The sequence below is a fragment of the Halichoeres trimaculatus genome, unplaced genomic scaffold (genome assembly GCF_033239565.1).
Source record: "Halichoeres trimaculatus isolate MK-OKI-2021-1 unplaced genomic scaffold, fHalTri1.1 fHalTri1_scaffold_17, whole genome shotgun sequence".
NCBI lineage: Eukaryota > Metazoa > Chordata > Actinopteri > Labriformes > Labridae > Halichoeres > Halichoeres trimaculatus.
This window is the reverse complement of record NW_027437195.1, coordinates 20,548,950-20,571,056: the sequence shown is the minus strand read 5'-3', so window position 1 is coordinate 20,571,056 and position 22,107 is coordinate 20,548,950. Positions and strand designations below refer to the sequence as shown.

The following is a 22,107-nucleotide window of genomic DNA, read 5'->3' as shown; positions in this document are numbered from 1 at the left end:
CTCTGAGCAGCTTGTTCAAAAGTCAAGAGATAATTCAACAAGAGCAGCATGAGATTTTCTCAACTTGTGACATAAGTGGGTCAGTCACCTGAAATGAGCAAATCTGGCTAATTTTCAAAAAGAGAAACATGACTTCGTTGTATGGCATCAGTAATGGTGGATTCCAAAATAATAAGCTTTCAAAGTGTTTGGGGAGGGGCCTTAAGAGACGGCAGCTCGAATGAAGCCAAAATGCTACAATGAGAGTTTCAAAGGCATTAGCCAGAGGAAAATAAACAGAATCTTTGAGCTATAAATCATGTAAAACTACTGGGGAGTCACGGGGGGGGGGGGGATAAAAAAAAAAGTCTAAAAATCAAGCACCATACTCCTGCTTTTACTGTTGAATCTAGTAACAGATTTGTTTTGTTTTTTCCTCAGCAGAGATTTATGTATCTTTTCTTACACTGCAAATAGAAAAACATATGTTTGTTTTACTTCTTATGAATGTACAGGACAAGATTAGACAGACTTTTTAGGGAAAGGCACACATTTAAGCTTTAAATATCCAGTTTAAAAAATACAGGTGTGTTTGTCATGGCCTGTGAAAGTCCATTCAAGGCCCTAAATGTGTGCACTTTTTATGTCTGTGTGTGTGTGCACGAAGTAAGCTTTACTCTTTTTAAGAAGTAACTGCAAACATTTTAAATACAAATTACATGTTGTTTATCCTACACCCAAAATAAAACTATTAGGGCTGAGTAGGAGAACTTATTGAACTGCCTTGTCAGCACTGAGCGTTTTTAAGAGGATAAAGACCAAAAGCACAGAGAGATGAGAGGCAGCATGAGCACAGAAGCTAAACACATGTATGCTAAACACACACAACCACAGCACACTGAGCCAAGCTGCTTCTCATTTAGAAGTTCCACTGCAGAGCATGCACACCACCAAATGGTCCTAATCGAACTTCCCTCCCTGATAGCAGGAGAAGGAGGCGCAGGATGGAGGGACGGCACCCGGGTGTTTGTGTTGGAGAGGTAGGGTGGCAGGGGTGATAAACTGTGACCTTCTCCTCATACTGCAACATGCCTAATGGCCGCTCTGAGTGCTCCAGCTCAAGGTGTCTGAGCCTCTAAATGGAGGGGTATTTTTATCCTCACACACACACTCACATATTAGCGAACTACGGGAATGGCGTGTAGTGGTAGCTGACGTCCGGGTGCACTGCAGGGTGAGTGAGGGGCTGGCGAGTTGGCACGCAGTGCTGGCAGTACTCAAGTTCCTGATAGCTTTCAGGGGCCCTTTGATGTTCTTTGCATCCCACCACTCCATCCCCCCTCGGCCTCCCCCTCGCAGGAAATTGCATTCTGTCCGCTGCCATAGCAGATAAATGAGGCAGGAGAGGGGCTGCACACTGTCACCAGCCAACCTGGCCTGTCTCACACGCCAACCTGCGGTGTGTTAGCCGCGTGTGCTGCTATCCGGCACCCACAGCTGGCCTCAGGCAGACAGAACGTATGTGCACATACATGTAAACACACACAGGGCAGACACATGCACAAAGCTGAAGACAATCACAGCCTTGTATATAATCTCATATTAATATTCTCCTGTTAGCTTGGAACTATGGCTTTTAGCGTGTTGGCACAGAGAGGAAGTGGGTAGCCTGTATATTTTAAGCTGTCGGTAACAATTTTGACCTGTCTAAAGATGAAATAAAAAAATGATAAAACTAGTCTCTGTTGCTTGTTAGGCAACTTAAACACACAAACATAAGTTTCAGGATCTTGAGGCCCTGATATATTACCGAACTTCTCTGTCATACTCACCCCAGTGCAGAAGTTAGTCACAGTCAGGTGTACATTAAAAACACAAAGCACTCAATGTGTGAATCACAGTATTGAAATTGAACCTGAAACGTAACGAAACTCCTTTTAACATGAGCAACAGCATCACCTCTCCCATACATTTGTAGTGAATTTTCTAGACTTTTGCTTGCTGCAAGTCAGGCCAAAGTAGGGTGAACAGATTCAGCTGTTACATGGAAATAGTCTCAGTGACATCATCCATTTGTTTTCAATACAGAGTTTGGAAGCCCATCATGCTTGACTCAACCTCGCTTTGTTTTAGTTTACATGAGGTAAAGAGGCAGACCTTTAGCAGACCTTTGCAGACAGCCACAGGGTTCCCACCTGTCAGTCAAGTCAGCCTAACCCTTAAATGGATTGCAAGTTTAACTTAAAGACTAACTAGTTCATCCCATGTATGGTGTTTGCTGGTAGGGAAATGAGGTATTCAGACCACTACTGTTTTTTAAGTTGTTTTGGGGCTTTTATGCCTTCAATCTGAGAGGAGAGGACACTGGATAGAGCAACAATTTATTACATTTTTATTTACAGCCTGGTTCAAAAAATGGCTTGGGTCTAAATCACAATTTTCTTGATCCACACATACTGTACTAGGGGATTATTTTTTAAGTCAGCAATTTACAAGATATAAAGATCATGAGTTTGCCCAATCAGAGGTACAGCTCACCTGACTGACAGGTCTGGCGCTGTATAGCTGTTAGTAAGCAGGCACAGAACCTGCCTCTTGAGCTAGCAATTCTAATATGGCCCCCCACAGCAGACTGACTTCATTACTTTGATCAGAGACAGATGGGTGATGTCACAGAAACTACCTTAACATCATACAGCATATGGTTTCCACAGTCAACCTCAAGTGGACGTTCGATGAACTGCAGTTTTCACCACTTCTGCATAAGTGTTGTATTTTTAGACAGGAGGTTACTACTTGGTTGCACTCTTCTCACCTGAAGCCCTTTGCACACCAGACGTGCATTTTTTGCGCAGATATTTCGCACGTCATTACATTTTTTCAAACCTACTGTTTTTCAATGCAAGCTTTTACACCAGCAACATTCTTTTAATGAGCAAAATTGCTTGAAGTTTGATTTTTTCAATGTCTTGCTTGTGATGAGTACACATCCAACCAATTAAAACACTTGTTGTTGACAAGTCACATACCTCCACATTCATCATTGATTGTGTTCGTGTCCCAGCATGACATAAAAACTACAAAGATAACGATTTCAAAGACATCGTTCAGAGGAGAATAGTTGCCGAGTTGGAATATAGCACCTCCAGAGTTTTTCGCAATTTCGTGCCGTTTATTTGCGTAGCCATTGGTGTGCAAAGACCTTGACATCCAAACATTTTTAGAATGCTGCACGTGTGTGAAAGAGGCTTGTGTTATAGAATTCAGTCAATAAGAATTCATTTCTTTTGAGTTAATCGAACAAATCTCAGATTACTACAGATGTAGGCTCTCTTATACTGAATACTTAAATGAATCTAAAAATGAATCCTCTGCATAACTGACAGAATAATTGTAAAAAAGAAAATTAGAGAAGATCATTTTTAATCAAGCTCACACTTGTGACAGCAAAGTTGTCATCAAAGTAAAACCACGTCTATGTGTGAATTTTTACAAACCTCAGCAGTTTTGGTGCACTGACATATACAGAATAAATATTTTTTAATGTTAACAAGTAGACCTTTTTCCTGCAACTTAAAAGAACTGACAGATGGTTTATTTCTGTCTCTTATTTGATTAAAGTGGGTCTGTTTCACTGCTGGGAATATTATTCATGCATGACACAATAAAAAGCTTAAATGATCAATCATTACAAAACACATGTCCTCACTTTATCTTTGATATTAGTTTTGGTAACACACAATGATAACAACACCTTGCGCACTCTCGGCTAGCGTGTCACATCTGATTACATCATGGTGAGATTCCTGCGATCTCTCCGTGGACATTGTCTGGGAATGTCGAGAAATAATACAGCTAAAAAGGACTGCTCACGCCATGGGGACCTCTGCGCTACTCACGGGCACGGAGGCGTCTAGAAATTTACGGTACGGTGCCTTTGAGCATGTGAGGGTTTGTGTGTGTGTGAGATCATGCTCTGTGCTGTTTGACATCGTGTGGAAGTGTGCACATGTGTGGCTAAAGGTACATGTCTGACATCATGGGCGTATGTGCGAGCGACTAGCCTCAGCCGACAAGTATGTTTGATTAGTGTTGCACTACATGCAGCAGGGTCCGCTGCAGCAAAATGAGTTACAGCTACAAAGTGATGTCAGTCCAATTGGATCCCTACAGAACAGCTCCACCCTGCATGCTATAGGCCTGTAGGCCTTTAAAAGAGAGGACAACTAAGGCTCAGCTATAATATACAAACCACTGATTTTAATTTTGCCTCACATATCCCTCAAGTTGTTAGAGAAATATTTTTCAAACTTAAGAGAAGTGTGAAGTTATATTTCAACTGGCTCATGAAGGCCACGCTCATTATTTTGAACATATAGAACTTTTGTATATTGTTGTAAATCTTCTCTCTAAATAGCCTTGACAGATGTTTCATTCATACTGGAGCTAATCTGTTCTGTTTTCTAAGCAGTGTGGTGTTAACCGAGGATAGAAACTGTTTGTACTGGACTGTATTTAACTCCCATGACCCTTTTGTGACGCCATGTTCTTATTGGGTAACATACATTCAGGGCTTGACATTGATACCATCAGGTGGATTTCAGGCGTGGTGTGTAACATTCTCACTTCCATTTGCAAATAATTTAATTATTTCAAACCAGGAGATGTGGAGTGAGGGAGGGTTTGAAAAGATGTGAGTAAGATATGACCTCTGCCATAACAAACAAGAGAGCTTTCATGACAGCAGAGAGTTTTTGACATATATTTATGTTGATGTTCCTGAATATTTTTGTTTCCTCTTTGTTTTTGTTTTGCACTTTGTAGATGGTCCCGACATCAAATTGACTTCATTGTGACTTGTTTTTAGCATGGCTTATACTGAAAAAAAAGGTTATATCTCATGTTTTACCTGACAACAATTGGAAAGAGGTGCCATTTTTTGTAAAATCAATGGTTCACTGACAAGGTACTGAGCTGGGAAGAAATAACCTGTGAAAGGATTTGTTTTGATTTCCGCATTAACAGTATATTCTTCTCCTCTACATTGGTTCACCTGATCGCTGGATCATAAATGGCAGCCATTCAGCTTGCAGTCCATATGTCCCATATGTCAAACCAATTTTACCCATTGAAATGAATTGAAATGCCATTATAGTGTTCTATAGTACTATAGTGTTCAGCATTTACCTTGGAGATCAGATGACTTAAAGATGCCCACAGAGGTGGAGGAGAAAGGCTGAACTGATTAACAAATTAATATTCCCTGATTTTTTGCCTTGCTTTCCTTACTTTCATACAACTCCAAAAAAGTTCCATTACTCAAAATAACAGCTATTTGTTTCCAGTAAATGGAATAAATGTAAAAGAACAGCTGCTTTAATCTACTCAAATGAGCACTTCTAACCGGCCCATTTGTGAAACCCTCTTTTCTGTGCTTGCATGCTGGTGACCAATGACATCACTGAGAAAAAAATATGATTACAATATTAATTACAGAAGCTATGTGGCAGCACGTCAAAAATCAGGTTAAACCTAAAGGGCAGAAAAGAGAAAAAAGTATGGTGGGAGTGGAAGAAAAAGGAGACAAAGATAGAGATAAGAGTACTCAGCAAAATGTGGAAGCAAAAATTGGATAGTATATGAACATGTATGGCACAGTGTGGTGGTAAGAGTAACATGAAGAGTTGACGATTCTTTTCATGTCTTCATCTTTTGAGGGTACACATCGCCATTGAAGGGAGGGACACAACCGCCTGCAGCGTAACTGTTTATTTTAGTCTCGATTTCTATGTATTGTCAATCCAATGCAATTTAAACAAATTCTAACAAGTTCATTAAGTCATCTTATTACTATAAAAGCAGTCAGAGAGCGCAGACCTCCACCAAGTATATTGTGATTGTCACCAACACTTTAGTCCTACTTTAATGTTATACTCAGCAACTCTACCACTTTCAGCAGACTGTCTGCTACAATTTGGTGTTAGTTACAGGTTTGTATGATAATTTGTTACCTGACAGCGTTGAAAATGATGATGACCCAGTACATATTTCATATTCCGGATCTCAGTATCCAGAATATTGCCAGGATCTGGATAATACTTTTACATCTGTCAGAAATGATGGTGACCTTGTCTTCTATTGTTTTGCGAAGCAATCCGACCATTTCTCGTGGAGTTATAAGCATATGGTGAAAACAGCCCTATCTCACAATGACAGAGACTACTTAATAAAAATCCTGGATCCAGACAGTGATCTGGATCACCTCCAAAATGTAATCACTTCTTCCTTATCCCATTTTGAACATTTCCTGAAAGTTTCATCAAGATCTGTTTACTTTTTGAGTTATGTTCACAAACAAACAAACAAACAGACAAACTCTCCCAAAAACATAACCTCCTCGGCGTAGGTAATAAATATTGCTTATGTCTTTTAATTCAACAGAATAAGGCTTCTAACTGCTCTTCTTTGCCAAGTGGTTTTTATAGAAGTGCACCTGCAACGACTCTCCTTTCTGGCTATGTAGTAATGATGCAGATAAGGCATGTAACATAAAACCAGTGAAACAATATCAAGTTTTTTATATTTTTGGTATCTTGTGCTACATATTTTCCAGTTTCTGTCATTTCTGACTGCTGGATTTTTTTGATTGTTTTTGGCAAAGTGTAAAAAAAGAAAAAAGTCCTGGAAAACATCCCAGCATCGCTCACAGTGGCTCGGGTATCAATAGTATAGGCCCAACCTGGAGCACTGTTATAAAGAGATATGTAGGTGAGGGAATGTGGGCTCATAACTTTCCTGATTCAAGACAGGTATCAGAGATTTTTTTAATAAATCTACCCTAGACTGATCTCCAAACACAGTTCTTGGAGCCCAAACAAAGTTTAAAAGATGCATTTTAAAAGCAAACATGACCATACTCCTTCACTCCCCTCTCTGGCCGCCCTGAAACCAGAAACAGCCCCCTCCCCTCCAACACACTCCTGTTGATGGGAGTGATCCTGCATGTGGTGAGTGAGCAGAGCAAGGACACCATGTGGTTCTCTCCTGACACACACCGCATGCACACACACACATTCATGTACACACTGATCCCATTACCCAGCAGCACCACCTCCGCAGCTGCCCCACATGACCCTTTATCCTCTCTTGAGCTGTAGCAGAGCGCCCCTACACATCAGCGGGCTTCTGATTGACAGGCCGTGAAGATACACCAACATGGTCTCCATTTAGCTCAAGTACCGCACCGCCGTCACCTCAGAAACCCCCCCACCTGCCCTCCACTCCACGTCCCAGGAGAAAACACACTTGAGCCAAAGTGTTTCAGAGCAGGATGTTTCCTGGGGAGAAAAGGTTTCGTCTCGGGTCAGCGTGCACCGCTGTGATCGAGGGTGCTGTTTCACGAGGGTGTAGGAGGGGGGGCCAGCCAGCTTATGGTGAGGTGATGGAGTAAAAACCAAGAAGAGGAGGGGGAGTGGGAAATGGAAAGAAGGCTTGCGGATAATTGAAGAAGCAAACGCTGGCATAGGTAGGTTGGCAGGGGTAAGTGTGAGTGTGTGTGTGTTTGTGTGTCGAGAAGTGGAAGTTGGATGAGTGTGTGGTGGGGTAAGAGGGGTGTCTTGGGGTTAGAGAGTTTGGAGAGGTGAGGTGACGGAGGGGGTGCTGAGGGTGTTTAGTCCTGAGAGGAAACATTAGCAAAGCGCGGAGGAAAAGCTGCCAAATTAACTTCTCACCCTTTCAATCACACCCCTGAGAGTTCCTGCCCCGCTTTACTTCTGCCGTTTGGGCCTCACTTTTTGGATGAAGAGGGTGTTTCTTTTTTTATCCTTTGGCTATTTTCTTTCGCCCTGCACTGTAGAGAAACATTTCACCTTAGCACCACTCCAGTGCCAACCTTTTAACCGTCCCTGCCAGCTGTGTGATGATAGATATCCGAAAAACCACTTCTAAAAACAATTTGAAGAAAAGTGCATAGTGAAAATCCAGAAAGTTATGTGGCTGGGTAATTAATTACCAATAACAGTGAACGTTAATATTCAGTTACTCCCTTGGTCATACTGACCTCAACCTGAAGAAGCCAAATACTAATATCATCTTTTTTAGTAGATTTAATTATTAAAATTTCCACAAACAAAAGTATGAAAAATCAACCCACAGAATAATCTGTTAGCTACTATTAAACCATGGCTTATTTTAGCATTTAACACTACCTAGCTAGTAACTTAAGCTACTTCTGTTATTTTGTTTTGTACTGGTCAACACATTGGAAAGGCAAAGTTTGAAACTGTAGCTGAATTTTAAGTGAGCAACTGAATGCTAAAATTACCTTAAAAATGATTGTACAAAATGAGTTCTTTTGAAAACAAAAAAATATATAAATACACAAATTTAAAATAAATAAATAAAATTAATAATAATTATAATAATGAATAAATAAATAAAACATTGTGTAGCTAACATTAGCTCCTGTCATAATCAGTAGCGGGTATGCTCCCATTGGACAGCACCTTATGTTGCTTAGCAGTTTTCTGAATATAGCAAATCGGTACATCATAATAATAATAATAATAATAATAATAATAGATAGATAGATAGATAGATAGATAGATAGATAGATAGATAGATAGATAGATAGATAGATAGATAGATAGATAAATAAATATTTTATTCCCCTTTTTGTGTTGGTTGGAAACTTGGCCTGGTGACCTTCCATATCTTCAGAATCCAATATCCTTCCAAATTGTTACCAACCAAGGGCTGGTTAGTGATTTTCTGTTCGAAACTTCCTCATCTCACCAATATGTCAAGAAAGAATGGCCACCAGGTAAATACACAGACTCCAACTTATCCCCTTCCCCCATAAAGAGCTAAAGGAAAAAGAAAAAAAAAAATCACAACAACAACAAAAACTACAACAGCTACTCTCAGCCAATCAGCTTGCAGGACCAGCCTCTTGTATCCCTGATCTGGGGCATTAACATCCTTGTCCTGACAGTAGTGTAACACAAGACAAAACCTGGCCTTGAAAAATTGATGCGAGCATAAACTCTTAACATAATCAAACATGCCTAAAGGGAAATAAAAAACCATTCACTGTATCTTATTATCCAAAGAGGAGAAAAAAGGTTTTAATATGGGTTTAAAGGATCACTTGGGGAGTAGAGCAGATGGTTCTTCATGACTGGTGCTTTTGTACAGCCATCCATGTGCATTCAGCTCAACCCTCTCCAGCCTGAGCAGCATGGTTCGTGGTGTGGTAATACAGTTCAGACCTTTCTCCTCCTCTCTGTCCTTCTCTCCCGCCCTCCCTGACATTCCTACACTGAACCATTCTGGCCTAATTTGTTTGTGTTTGTGCATTTTTTCCAGCTTTCCCCACTTTGCCTGCTGTCTTTCCTTGCTCCTTGTCCATCACAGCGCAGATTAGGTGGTTGGTTCCTCCTCTTTAGGTCCCTTCAATCTAAAATAGATGATTAGAGTCATTCTGCAAGACAAATGTAACTTTTCTGGACGCTCTAAATCTGTTTAGGCACATTTAATAGTGTCAATTATTGTGGGGCCAGACAGGGGACTCGGGCCTTTCTGTAGTCAGGGCCCTTAATAACATTGGCTACAATGAGAAGCAGATGCTGACCCGCTTGGTCCCTTTGAAAAAAGACATTTGAGTAGCTCTGCTTCTAATTTATGAGCCCTCCTCCACATCTGGAATTCTTTATAATTAAAACATAAACCCCAAAGTTCTACTTCCACCTGTCAAACGTTGAGAGGATGAACATAGTAATGGGCTTCTCCTGCACTGGTGGAGAGATGGAGAGACTGCTTTTGCTTGTTCTTTTTTTATGGGAGGGGAAAGGGGCAATAAGGGGTGCAAAGAGAGCCCTTCTTATCTGATTGTTTTTGCTCCATGGATCGGTCTGGTGTACTGTGTGATTCCCAGCTCTTCATCCAATACCACAAAAACTGTCAGGAAAATAAACCACACTTTGGCTGCTGAAGTGTAAGAAGTCATATTTAAAGCGTAATCCTTTCTGGGTCAATAAAAGGTGAGAGAAACAAAAGAAAAAATGACAAATTTTCTCTTCTGAAGTCTTTCTTCAGCTTCAAAGCAATGTGGGACAAAAGCATTATGGTGAGACGGAAACAAAGATTTCCGATCTCACACTTGAACAGGAAGCATCACGTTCAAGATTTCCTTTTCCTTGCATTCGCTGGCAGCAAAGACAAGAGGGAAAAAAGGATTTAGCATGGCTGGCAAAAACATAATTGCCCTTAATAGGGTTTGTTCCAACAGATCAATAGGACCTACATGAGTGAGAGCTGAGTGTGTGTGCATGTGTACGTGCCAGCAGAGGTGTGTGAGCGCAAAGCCTCTCAGACTTAAAGCTCCCTTCATTAAATCGAATTAAGATCCTGCACCCAGCAGATTAATTTTCTTTGTCTTTTTCCCTCTCCTCTCTCCCCCTCCTCACACCCTCCGTCTTTGGAGGGCAGCTGTGAGAGGGGAGAGGTTGGAGAGTGCAGCTCGTGCAGATGATCCTGCTGTGAGTACGGCCATGAGGATAGCATTCCTTCCATTTTCTCTGCTACTACCAGATCACCGTAATTATGTGCTCAGTGTTAACTCAGAACAGGGAGCTGATCTGCACCCAAGGAGGGGGGTTCCCACATACATTTATCCCCAAATGCACACCTGCAACACCTGCAAAAAGACTCATGGATATATGAGCCGGCATAAAAATGCATCCAGACACATAGTTGTTATCCCAGTGTGAGGGTGAGTATCCTGTAGGTATCATGCGCCTAACAGGGTTCTCGCAAATCTTTCTCAGCACCCCCTGAAGATGACTACACTCTGTTGCTGCTGTTGACTCATAACCTCAGCTGTGATGAAGAGAGGTAACATTTTCTGCAGGTGTGAGGCAGTTAAAACCAGACCAAAGTAGGTTCCAAAGAGGACATAAAACATAGCGTCAAAGGTGGTGTGTGCAGGTGTTTTTTTTAAATGGGAGGATTGTTAGAGGGGAGCAGAGTGAGACAGGTTTAGTGGGGGAGAAGAAACAGGTAAACAAGGTGGTCAGAAAAGGACAGTGTGTACCGTGAGTTCAAAGTGGGATGAGAGAGCGAAAGAGAAGAGCGAGAGAGGCAAGGGGGAAGCCACTACACAGGGAGGTGGAGGGAGCGGGTGCAGGACAGAGGAGGGCCTCTTTGTGGATCATTGACAGATAATGGGCTCATTAGGCCAGACGTAGCTCAAAAAGGCTGCCGCTCTCTAAACAAACAGAGCGGGCGTTGAGGAGACGGACGTGAGGGCCAGGCTGGAGAGAGATATAATGAGGGCCTCCGCTGGCATCCTGAAAAGCAGAGAAGCATACAAACCCTTCAGAACCGTTCAAAATCTTAAATGATCAACCAACCTGCTACAACCCAAGTTACCCTCAGGTCTCGTGAAAATACTCTACCTGACTGTCTAAATGGAATTTAAAGTGTGGTGTACATTAAAGTCCTCTGTGAGCACTAAAGTTCTCATCAATTGTTTTGAAAATCAGCCTCTCCCTGGTTCGGGTTAGGCCTCTGGTAAGGTTTTGGTTAGGCATTGCAGAGATAGGATTGGGTTGAGGTTAAGCACCATAGAAAATAACTGGTTAGTGTTGTGCCTCAAATTAAGGTAGAAAGAAAGGTTGTTTGATGTGGAAAACAAAGTTTAGTGCTTTATTTGCTGAATAAATTCCTGTTCATTTAATAACACATAGGTCTGAAGGTCCTATCCCATGGATAGATGAATGAATGGATGGATTGAAGGAAGGATAGATTAATGTAAGGGTGGATAATTTAACAAAAGTAAAGAATGAAAGGATGGATGGATGGATAGACTTCAGGATGGATGGATTGATGGATGACTGAAGGAATAAATACCAAAATGATCAGATGGATGGAAAATTGATGGAAGGGTGGATTGATGGATTGATGAAAAATGCAAAGATGGATGGATGGATGGCAAAATAGATAAACAGATGAATACTTTAGTGTGTGTGTCCCAAACTTAACACAGAGCTAATGATGTAGCCTATTAGCTACTAAAAAAGTCCAAAGACGATCGTCACCATTTTGGAAATACTGACTTCATCACTTCACCACTGACCTAGACTCAGGACCATATGACTTTTATCATTGCTTGATAAACAGCTGCAATGTACTCATCTGTCAATCCGATAAGCTGTGCTCATAGCTTGAAATGATCAAAACAGATGGATTATAAAAATATTGATTCAGAAATGAAGATATGAGGAACAGAGACCAAATCTGTTTTTTATATCAGGCTATAAACAAGAACACGTCGGCCATTGAAATAGGAATTTTAACATGGGCTCTGATGGGGATTCTTTGGCCTTTGCAGCCAGCTCCAAGAGGACACTCCAAGAACTGCAGCTTTTTCCACTTGTGCATTGGAGTCCTTTATCATTACCAGCAGTTACTGCTTAGTTGTTGTCTAATGACCCTTTCAAGGTCACTTAGTTATCCAGAGGCATGAGGATAAGAAAATGTCATTTTCAATCTATTTTTCCTGTTTTGTCATTGTGCAGATAGTTTTATTCTTAAAAACCTAAGATTATAGTCTGGATGCACATTGTTTTGACATATAAATGCTGCTTTTGGATGATAGCCTCAGATACAAACACTTTCCAAATCCCTTCGCTCCACTTAGTGGCCTGGCCCACACATCAGCCTTAACTCACTGACTGTGAGCACTTCTGTTTGTCGATGAGGGGGAAACACTCATCGTGACTCATGCATCAGCCTAAATCTCCTTCACAAAACACCTGGAGTTGTTTATTTTCACCTTATAAAAAGCAATCAACATCATTCTGTGCACCATCATGCTGTATTATTCACTCACTGAGATTAGTGACCCAGTGCTGTCCTCATATCAAGCTCTCCCCGAGGAGCTATTTAAAAAAACAACCTTCGAGTAATGCAAATAAAATGTTCCTGAGAAGGAGAAAGAAATGTGAGTAGCAGCGTTTAATGCTTGTGGTGAAAGGATGCCGTTCCAACAAAGACGTTTGTGGGAAACTTGAATTCCTATTAAGCAACTGGGATGTGAGCTGCGTTGCCAGAAGGGGACGGCCTTCACTCAGCTGCCACTTACAGTAAAGAACCATCTCCATGCAGCAGATGCTTTGATGAATAACAAATTCCTTTAGAGGTCCAAATTGATATTGTATGACAGCGCTGTAGCATGCTATTAGGTACCATGGCTGTAAGCAATAACAGAGCAGCTCGCCTTGAACTCCTTTGTAATCAACTCAGGGAAACGTTAACACAAGGCACGGCCATCCAGCCATTCAAGCTGCCATGAGATTTATAGTGAGAAGAAGTGAAGGGGCTGCAGTCTGGTTCTCCAGGAAACCAAAACATCTTCCTCTCCTCTCCCATTACAGAATGTTTGCCTTTGTTTGCCTTTATTAATACCAATATATTACGCTGGGGAAAAGCAGGAGAGCATTACTGAGAAGGAGAGAATAAAAAATGGAGGTATTGTAAGGGAGGCCCGGGCGGTTTCTGTTCATCTCCAGCTGCTTCCCTGCTCATCACGCTGAGAACTAACATGAAACACACTCACGCTAAGACCTCCTCTCACACACATCTGACATCCATTAAGGACACTGATGGAGGACCAAGCCTCTGAGGGGACTTGCGGTCCCATCTCTCAGCTCCTTTCTTAGAAAAGAACGAAAGGAAAGGGGGAGGCAAAAGCGACTGAAAAGGGGATATTCTTGACAGCTAGAAATTGTTTCTAATTTGGTCCACGCTGTAGTTTTTTTTTCCTCCAAAAGGGCACCAAACATCAAGCATTACTATGATCTGACAAGACATTTACAATTCTGGCGTAACTTCCCATTGAAAAAATATGGTTCATGGACTCAAGTCCTTACTAGCTAGAATCAAAACAATTCATATGAATTTTCAAAAAAAGCATAGATGAAGAGGGTAGAGGAGAGAAGGGTTAATTCTGGAGTTATCTCAAATGAAGTGGACTTGATCAAAGCTTTTCAATTACTCACTTTATATGCTAGAATAAACCCCCAAAACTTAAGGAATAAGTGAATTTTTGACACAGAGGTTTAAAGTTTACAGCAACGAAAAAATGACAGATGTAAGATTTTAAAATGATATCACTGGATTGGCTTTGTCTCTTACATAAATTAAAAAAAAACATCAATAAAATGAGACAGATGCATGGAAAGTATGAGAATTTGTTTCTATGAGACACTTTTTGTAGATTAGTGACAAAATTATAGCTGCACCCCTCAACTAGTTTGGTAAGTTTTTTTTTTTTTTATGTCCAGCAGTCCAGCACTAATCACAAGTTTGTCAGCTTTTATCATCAGTGATGTAATTTCAGCTCATCATCATCTTGTCTTCATCACAGTAAGAAAAAGATAACTGATAAACATTTAGTGTTGTTATTTAAACAAATGGAATTAACACTGGGAAAACTGGAAAATGGAACTTTAAAAATTTTTTAAAAAGAAAAAAAAACATGTTAATTTACTTTACAAACCACAGTTTCATGTTACTAAACATCTCATGATCTTTCTACATGATGATATCAGAATGGGAATCCTTGTGCCAGAACCTAAGTGGGCAACAGAGTAGCACACATACACCTTGCCCTTGTTACCAGTAGTTTTCACAGAATATGGAGCAAGCTCGTCTTTGAGGATCCCTGGACCATTCTGTAAAAACATTCCAGAGCTGTCTGCGGGACATGTCTATTCCCTGGGAGCTTTTTCCCACTCCAATAAGTCAACCCTGACAGTGTGAAACATCATCTTGAAAACACAGTGGACCAGCCCAACACATGTAGGTCTCCATATGGGGCCACAGAGGTCCTAAGGGCAGAGCGCTCACCTTGTAAATGACAAGGAGATCATAAAGAGTAAATTTACTCTTGGACAGTGTGTTAGACATCACCTTTGTGCTTCTATAGGATTGTATTTCCTTACTGGAAGTGAGTTTAAAAGGTAAACAAGTACCAAACCTGCAGAGGTCCATTAAATCTATAACAATGAAACTTCAGGCCTGGATCTTTAACAGTGACCATATTCACCTGTTAACCACCGTTACTCATCAAAAGTGTCTGGATACGTTTTAATACAGTAGAATATCAATTAAGATACCTTAAAAAACTAGCCCACTCACTCTAAGTTGCAAATGTTAGGGACAAAATATTGACAGACTGAACTGTTTAGTTCTTAAAGTGTGTGTAATACCAATGCTGACAGATTCCATTCAACATCAGTCAAGAGACTGGATGTATGATTGGCATTTTTTTCTGTTGATAAAACACAAACAACTAGTAACTCTGGTCCTGATTAGCAAGGTTGACAATGTTTGATTGTTTAGTTGACTAAAGCCGCATTTCCACCAAGCAGTCCAGGTTGGTTCAGTACGGTTTGGCACGGTTTGGTACAGTTAAGCCTGATCGGGTTTGCGTTTCCACAGCACAACTGTGCCCTCTCGTGGTAGGGGGCGTGTCAGCCGCATGTCGAAAGCCGCAGCTCTTAAACAATAGACTGACGCCGTAGCAGTGGGACACAGTTTACCCCGCTAATAAATCCAATGAAGAAGAAAAACGCAACACAGTAAACAAAGAGTTTCAATGGAAGACATGCAGCATTTTGTCCTCTGTAATTGACATGATACCGAGTGCAATCAAGCTTTGTTTCAGAGAGGACTGCGTGCCGCCAGAAGAAATGCCGCCGCTGTCAGGGTAAGTGACGATTCTTTTGACCAATCAACGGTCTGCGGTGTTGTAGCTCCACCTTTTGAGAGCAGATCAGCTCCGTCTGGCACCCATACGAAAGGGTGCCAAAAAGTGGGACAACTCATCTCGGTTATTTGGGGGTCTGTCCCAGGATAAGTCAGTGGAAACGCCACAAAACCGGTCTGCTTGGTGGAAATGGCTTAAAAGTGCACATTGAATTAGCACGTATGAGCTTGTGCTATGTTTTGATATAGCTGAATACCTTCCACTGATGTTTAGAATTACAGGTAAATTAAATGATCAACTACCAAAGGCAACATCTCCAAACTCAAAGAAGACAACCACAGCCTACTCTCAAAGCTTGACAAACAAATGGACCAGGCTAAAGAGCTCACATTAATGAGCTAACAAGCTAACATAGATGAGGTAACGTAGAAAATAAATGGACTAATAGCAAGGCTAACACTTGGAAAGTGTTAGCTAATAGTACAAAGCTAATAGCTAAGCCGAATAGCCACAGAGGGATTTTTCCTAGAAATTGACATGAATGCATTTCACTGTTTTTTCCTTTTCTCTTACACACCTGCCAACACCAAATTGGTAAGACACCAGTTTGTGTATTTGTGAGAGATTGTGGTACTCACAGAATGTGATTTTATTACATTTTATGACATAATAAATCCAGGAAGGAGCCACATCCCTGTGTATCCAATCTTTATGCGATGCTAAATAGTAGCTGGCTTTAGCCGCTTAATCAACGAACATACTGTAAAAGTTGTACTGCTCTTCTCCATTAATTCCTTAGAGGAAATAGATTAAATGTGTTTCCCCAAAAAGTCCAACTGTGATCATCTTTTTGTGAGAGTTCAGCTGTTAGAAAAGTATGATAGCTAGGTGTGTAGATTGACGAGACTAGCATTGGGAGAAAATGAGCTGAAGAAAGTGTTTGTCCAAACAAGGCAACACTAGCTCCCTGCTTGATTTGTATAAGACTGAGTGTGAGGAACATCACCCTGCTGTCTCCTCTACGTGTTTACCACCTCACATGGATCCCCACACACATCGCCCCACAGCCTGCACAGACAAACAGAGGGATGAAGAGAGGGTTGGCGTGAAAGAGAGGAAAGACACACCTCATTAATCTTCCTGGCACTTTCCGCTTAGCAGCTGTCTGTTTTACCGGCAAGTTTACTTTTACATGGAGGTGAAAGTGACTGATACCCAAACGACAAACTTGAAACGAAAAGTGTTCAATGTCACCCACAAGTTATAATTTACACAGTTTGTAATTTACATCCCGGTCATGTTTTCTGAACTCTGCAGTTTGTCCCTTAAAATGTAAGTCTTAATATATTTGGATAATAGACTGTCTATGGTTTGGACCAACACTTTCTCCTCCTGGCTGTCAAGTTAGGGAGTGGGTCTGCTCTATTATGACATGCTGAAGAGAGCACATCAAAACTTACATGTACAGTTCCAAAGTGCACAAGATTAGTTTCATTGTCTAAAAATGGCCTAAGTGAAGTGCTCTGACTCACTCACTTTCTTTAACTCAAGCTGTCTGCAGACACAATCCAGGCGGGCATGGTGGCACCTGTCCACCTTATATAAAGCCCAGCATGTCTGAATATTTCAAGAAAGCCTGACTCTGATTAAAAAAGCTCTTTCCTGACATTTATCTGAATATGAGAACATTTTACTGAGTTCCTTTAATATTTCAGATGAATACTGTGTTCCCAGGTAAAAAGCAGTAACACCTGGAGAAGCAGTAACTCCATAAAGTATATATCTAGCAAAGAAAATACCACATTTCATTTAATCATTTTACAGAAGATTAAACAAGACATAACATGTCAATCATTAATCAATCAGCCTGTCAAAGGTGCAGACAGGCAGAATTTATCATCATTGGCAGAGAGAATCCACCTTTTTTGCTGCTGGTTTTTTTAGCCTTGTGCTAAAATAAGCACATGCAAAGTAGTCCAACATTTTAAGAAGGTGTGTTATACTGTTTTTAGGCTTTATAACATCCCTCCGGTGCCCCTGTAGTAACTTAACATAATACACAGCGTAATACTTTTAGAAACTCTTAACACTTAGTTTCAGCTACTGCATCTTTAAGACTCCCGCGCTATAAACCCCCTTCTCTCTGATTGGTCAGCCCTCCAGAGGCCTGTTTCTGGCAAAGCTATGGAAAGACCTCAGTGTCTGAGGCCTGCCCCTCCAGTTGGACTTCAACCAATTAGGTGATCCTTTCGTATGTACACATTTAGCATGAACATCCATTCTTAAAGTATGGGAAATACCCCCTCTTTAACCTTGAAAACAAAGTACAGTGGGTCATATGTTGTTTCTATGTCTGATCTGGTTTTTCATGGTCTGATTTTCAGGATTTTGTTAGATTATCCGTTTCCTGAATGAAAGCTGATTGATCTTCCTGTCTATTCTCTACCAAAAGCCCAAACTAAGCACTACAAAAATATGTTGCAAATTTATATACCTTGCTTGTACGTTCTTTTAAAACTAATGAAAAATTGTCTGTCATCTCATTTTCTTTTTTAAATAAAACAAATGTCTGCAAGTTTTTCAAACAAGGTATTTACAGACTTTTTTGGACATATGCTCACTTCTTACTGACCTTTTTTTTAAGGTTATTATGAAGAATTTGTGTAACCAGTAGAAAAACAAAAGTAGTGCTAAAACTTGTCATCTTAGCTGAAAAAAGGATAATTGAGCTTGACAGATGTAAGTAGGTGGACTTTTTAACCTTTCAGCTAAGCTTTGCTTAGCATTTTTATTGTGCTAGCTTTAAACAAAAAGTCCTGTTTGTTGATATTCTAGTTGAAAACTTGCAGAGAATTTCATCTACTCTTACATCAGCTCGTATACATCTTGTGCGAGCTGATTCGAAACTAAAAACAAACATATATTCAGCAAAAGGACAGCAACACATACACAAATTAAACAATATTCCTCATTTATAACAGGTCCGTCCTGTAAGAGCATACTGTAATGAAACTATTACCACATATAAAGGCTTATTAGTCTCGACAGGCTTAAATCCTCTCACACAAACAAACACGGGGACAGCAGACAGGCAACCCATCCCAGGCCAGGCTCCAGAGAGGAGGGATATCAGACATGTGAATCGTAGCAGGGAGTCTGAATGACAATGGGTCTGGTAGCCCTGAAGGAGATCGTTATGGGCAGCAGGACCAGCAAACGGCTGCCGTGTGCTACAGTCAACAGCCCCAATCACCCACCTGGAACCTGGAGCCCAGACAGCTGGGGGGAGGAGGTGGAGCCGTTTGCTTGACCTCGGCTACGGGCTGCAGGGACGGACAAGCCCCCAGCCTAGACGCATCCACCATGTCTGTGATTCGGCTTTGCTTAAGGTCCCACCCTATTGGTGACCTGCTTTTGCCACCCCTTCCATTATATATCTGCCCCAAACCAGCTTTGTTAAATCCCCAACTTCTCCTTTTTGGGACCCTTTCGACCACACCCAGTCTATCCCCACCTAGAACTGGTGTGCTCCAGTTTAATCACCCCTGGATGTGAGTGGAGGCTGGTGGGGGTGGAGGCGAAAACCACACATTACATCATGTATTTACTTATCCAGGGTTGCTAGTGAGTGACATGGAGAGTAGAGCCTGGGGTGAAAGGTGAAGGATTCAGGAGTAAATGAGTCATGACCAAAACCAAAGGGTCGGATTCTGGGGGACAAGGTTGCTTAAACACCAAAAGGAACGCACCACCTTCATGAAAACACTAACATCTCTGTGGTTAGAGCGTACAAGTCCTAAACCTTTTCACCTGGAGTTCATGTGATTGCTGCAGACAAATTTCTAAACTAATCCTCGGAGGTTTCCCAGATGTACACGTCTTGAAAATAACCCCATAATGTTTCCCAGAATACAGAGTAAGCACTTTCAGATTATTTGCTATTAATGAAAACAATTAGGGACTCAGGCTTTTTGGTTGCCTGCCAACTACTGTTTCAACATTTTTTCCTTCCTTGCAAGTGGAATTTGAACTCTCTAAATTGCTTCCCTTTGGTAACAATGCTGTAAACACCCTCCAATCCCCTCTCAAGCATCTGCCCATGGTCAACATCACCTCAATAAGTGCTAATGACATGTGCCGCGGATTGGCCTTGTAGTGCATCCAGCTACTCCACCTTAGCGAGGTGGTGCGGCTTGGGGAAACCAAACAGACCTGCTATAGTCAATCAGCAGCTTGTTTCACTTACAGAGCGGGGTTTCTTTATTTCAGAGGCAGGATCCTACATCCTGAGAAAATTGGTGTTTGGGATGAGGTGAAATGCAGGTAAAAGGAACGACAGACGCTAGGGAAGGAAAATGAAAACATGTAAAATAAAAGAACCAGAAAGAAGAAGTTTGGATGGACCTCCACTCATTCATCTCCCACGTCCCAGCAGCCCTTGCCTGCTGTCTGTTGGAGCAGCAATGGCCGGTGCGGAGACATCAAGCGCATTCCAAGAGTCGGCCCAATTACGGGCAGATGAGGGGCAGTTCTCTTTGTTTAAGAACAAAGCCAGAAGTGACACAACTGGTCTTTAAAGGGAGCTCTCACAGCCGTGGCTAGGGGGAGAGAGGGGAGGGAGGGGGAGGCCTGGTGGGTTTGGGGGATTCGGGGGGGAGACCAGCTGGTTATAAATATATCTATTTGGTCAGTTACTGGAAGGAAAATTTGCAGTTTGTTTGTCGTCCACTCGTCCAGGTGGTGGGCCTGCTGGTTGCAAAACATCAGAGCAGAGGGAGAGAAGGAGAGAAGAGGAGAGCAACCTGTTTGACTTTGACTGCCAGAAAAGAGGAATTTGACTAATTCGTATATGAAAGCCACATGTCACCCTCAAGTGTAAACCTGCACTGAGAGAAAGTTCTTGGCAAGATCCCACTGACTATTTAACCCAGTGATTGTTCTGCTCTTACAAATGAGATATTACATCAATGTGTATTAGTCTTGGACATTTTTTAACGACTATCATCTGGCAAATACAAATATTACAACATGCATGTTGAGTCGAAGGGATTCTGTCACATTCTCCTCAAGTAACTTCTAACTAATCAAGCAAAGTAGCAAAATAAATAAATTATCTGTTTTGTTTATCCAGGTTGTGGCCTCAGACTGTTCTGCTCTACTTTTATAATAACAAGATTCAGATTTAGGTTTGTAGGCACTGCTTTCAATCTGAAATTGGGTATCAAAAAACACACTCTAAAGGGAAGAAAGAGGCCTGTCAAACATTTTGTTGTTAACCCTGAACAGCCCTTTAGCAGAGCTTGAATGCATCAAAGGTGACACGTTTTTATGTTGTATAAAAACATACATGGAAGCATATTTCACCAGTGCAGAATTGTCCAAGTACTGGCTGTCCAGGCTAATATAAAAACAGATAAAGCTTCATTTAGTGATTTCACATTGCAGCACTGTTGTCAAAACCCCACATTGTTCCAGAGGCCGTTTTCTTTGCAAAGACTAAATTTTTTTAACCACTTTTCAAGCCTGCAGGGGGTGCAAATTCAATACTTAACAAGACTGATTTTGGGTGGAGTAACACTTAAATAACGCACATTGTGCAAGTGGTTGTTGATAGCCAGAAGCATGGAGTTTTGGACTGCAGAGGGGCGGGACAAGTTTAAAGTTTAATTCCCACTCTGCAGTAAATTAGAACACAGCAGGGTAATGTCTGTTTATCCCAAATACAGCTGCCTGGGCCTCTCTGCTATCCCTCTCCTTCTCTCTCCACAGACCACACCACGAACCCCAGGATCACCTGGACCAGCAGTGTGTGCGCGCACACACACACACACACACACACACACACACACACACACACACACACACACACACACACACACACACACACACACACACACACACTCACACACACACACACAAAACCAAGGGCTACACATAACACACATTACGCAAACATAAGCACTTGCATAAACAAACATAGCAGCACATGCATGCATAAACACCATGATACAAACAGAAACTCACTCTCATGCACTCACACACAAAGTTGTAAACACATTGATGGATAACAAATAGATTTGAAGAGTCCTGTGACACTGATGACCTTTGAGCTTAAACTGGGAGACATTTACTAGGTGGCACATGCTTAATTTAGATTTCCATCACAAAAGGGTATAAGTATATACCTGGAATCTTTTGAAAGATGGTCAATAAAAAGTCTTTGTATCCATACTGTCTTATACAGGTGCTTGGCCTGCTCTTTTACAGTTATAAGAGATGCTGTTGGTCTGTTCTTATTATTTTGTCCATCAAGGTTGTACAGTGCTTTTAGGAGGTCAACTTGTTTAAATTCTCAT

General features: G+C 41.3%; 1 long non-coding RNA gene across 1 annotated transcript in view; it reads left to right on the top strand.

Annotated features, from left to right (window-relative positions):
* The window catches only part of LOC141806927 (uncharacterized), a 126,212-nt gene extending 104,323 nt beyond the window's left edge, over positions 1–21,889 (top strand). The window contains exon 4 of the long non-coding RNA XR_012599799.1: positions 21,521–21,889. This is a non-coding gene — a long non-coding RNA (uncharacterized LOC141806927). The remainder of the gene's footprint in view (positions 1–21,520) is intronic.
* The last annotated feature ends 218 nt before the right edge of the window (positions 21,890–22,107 follow it).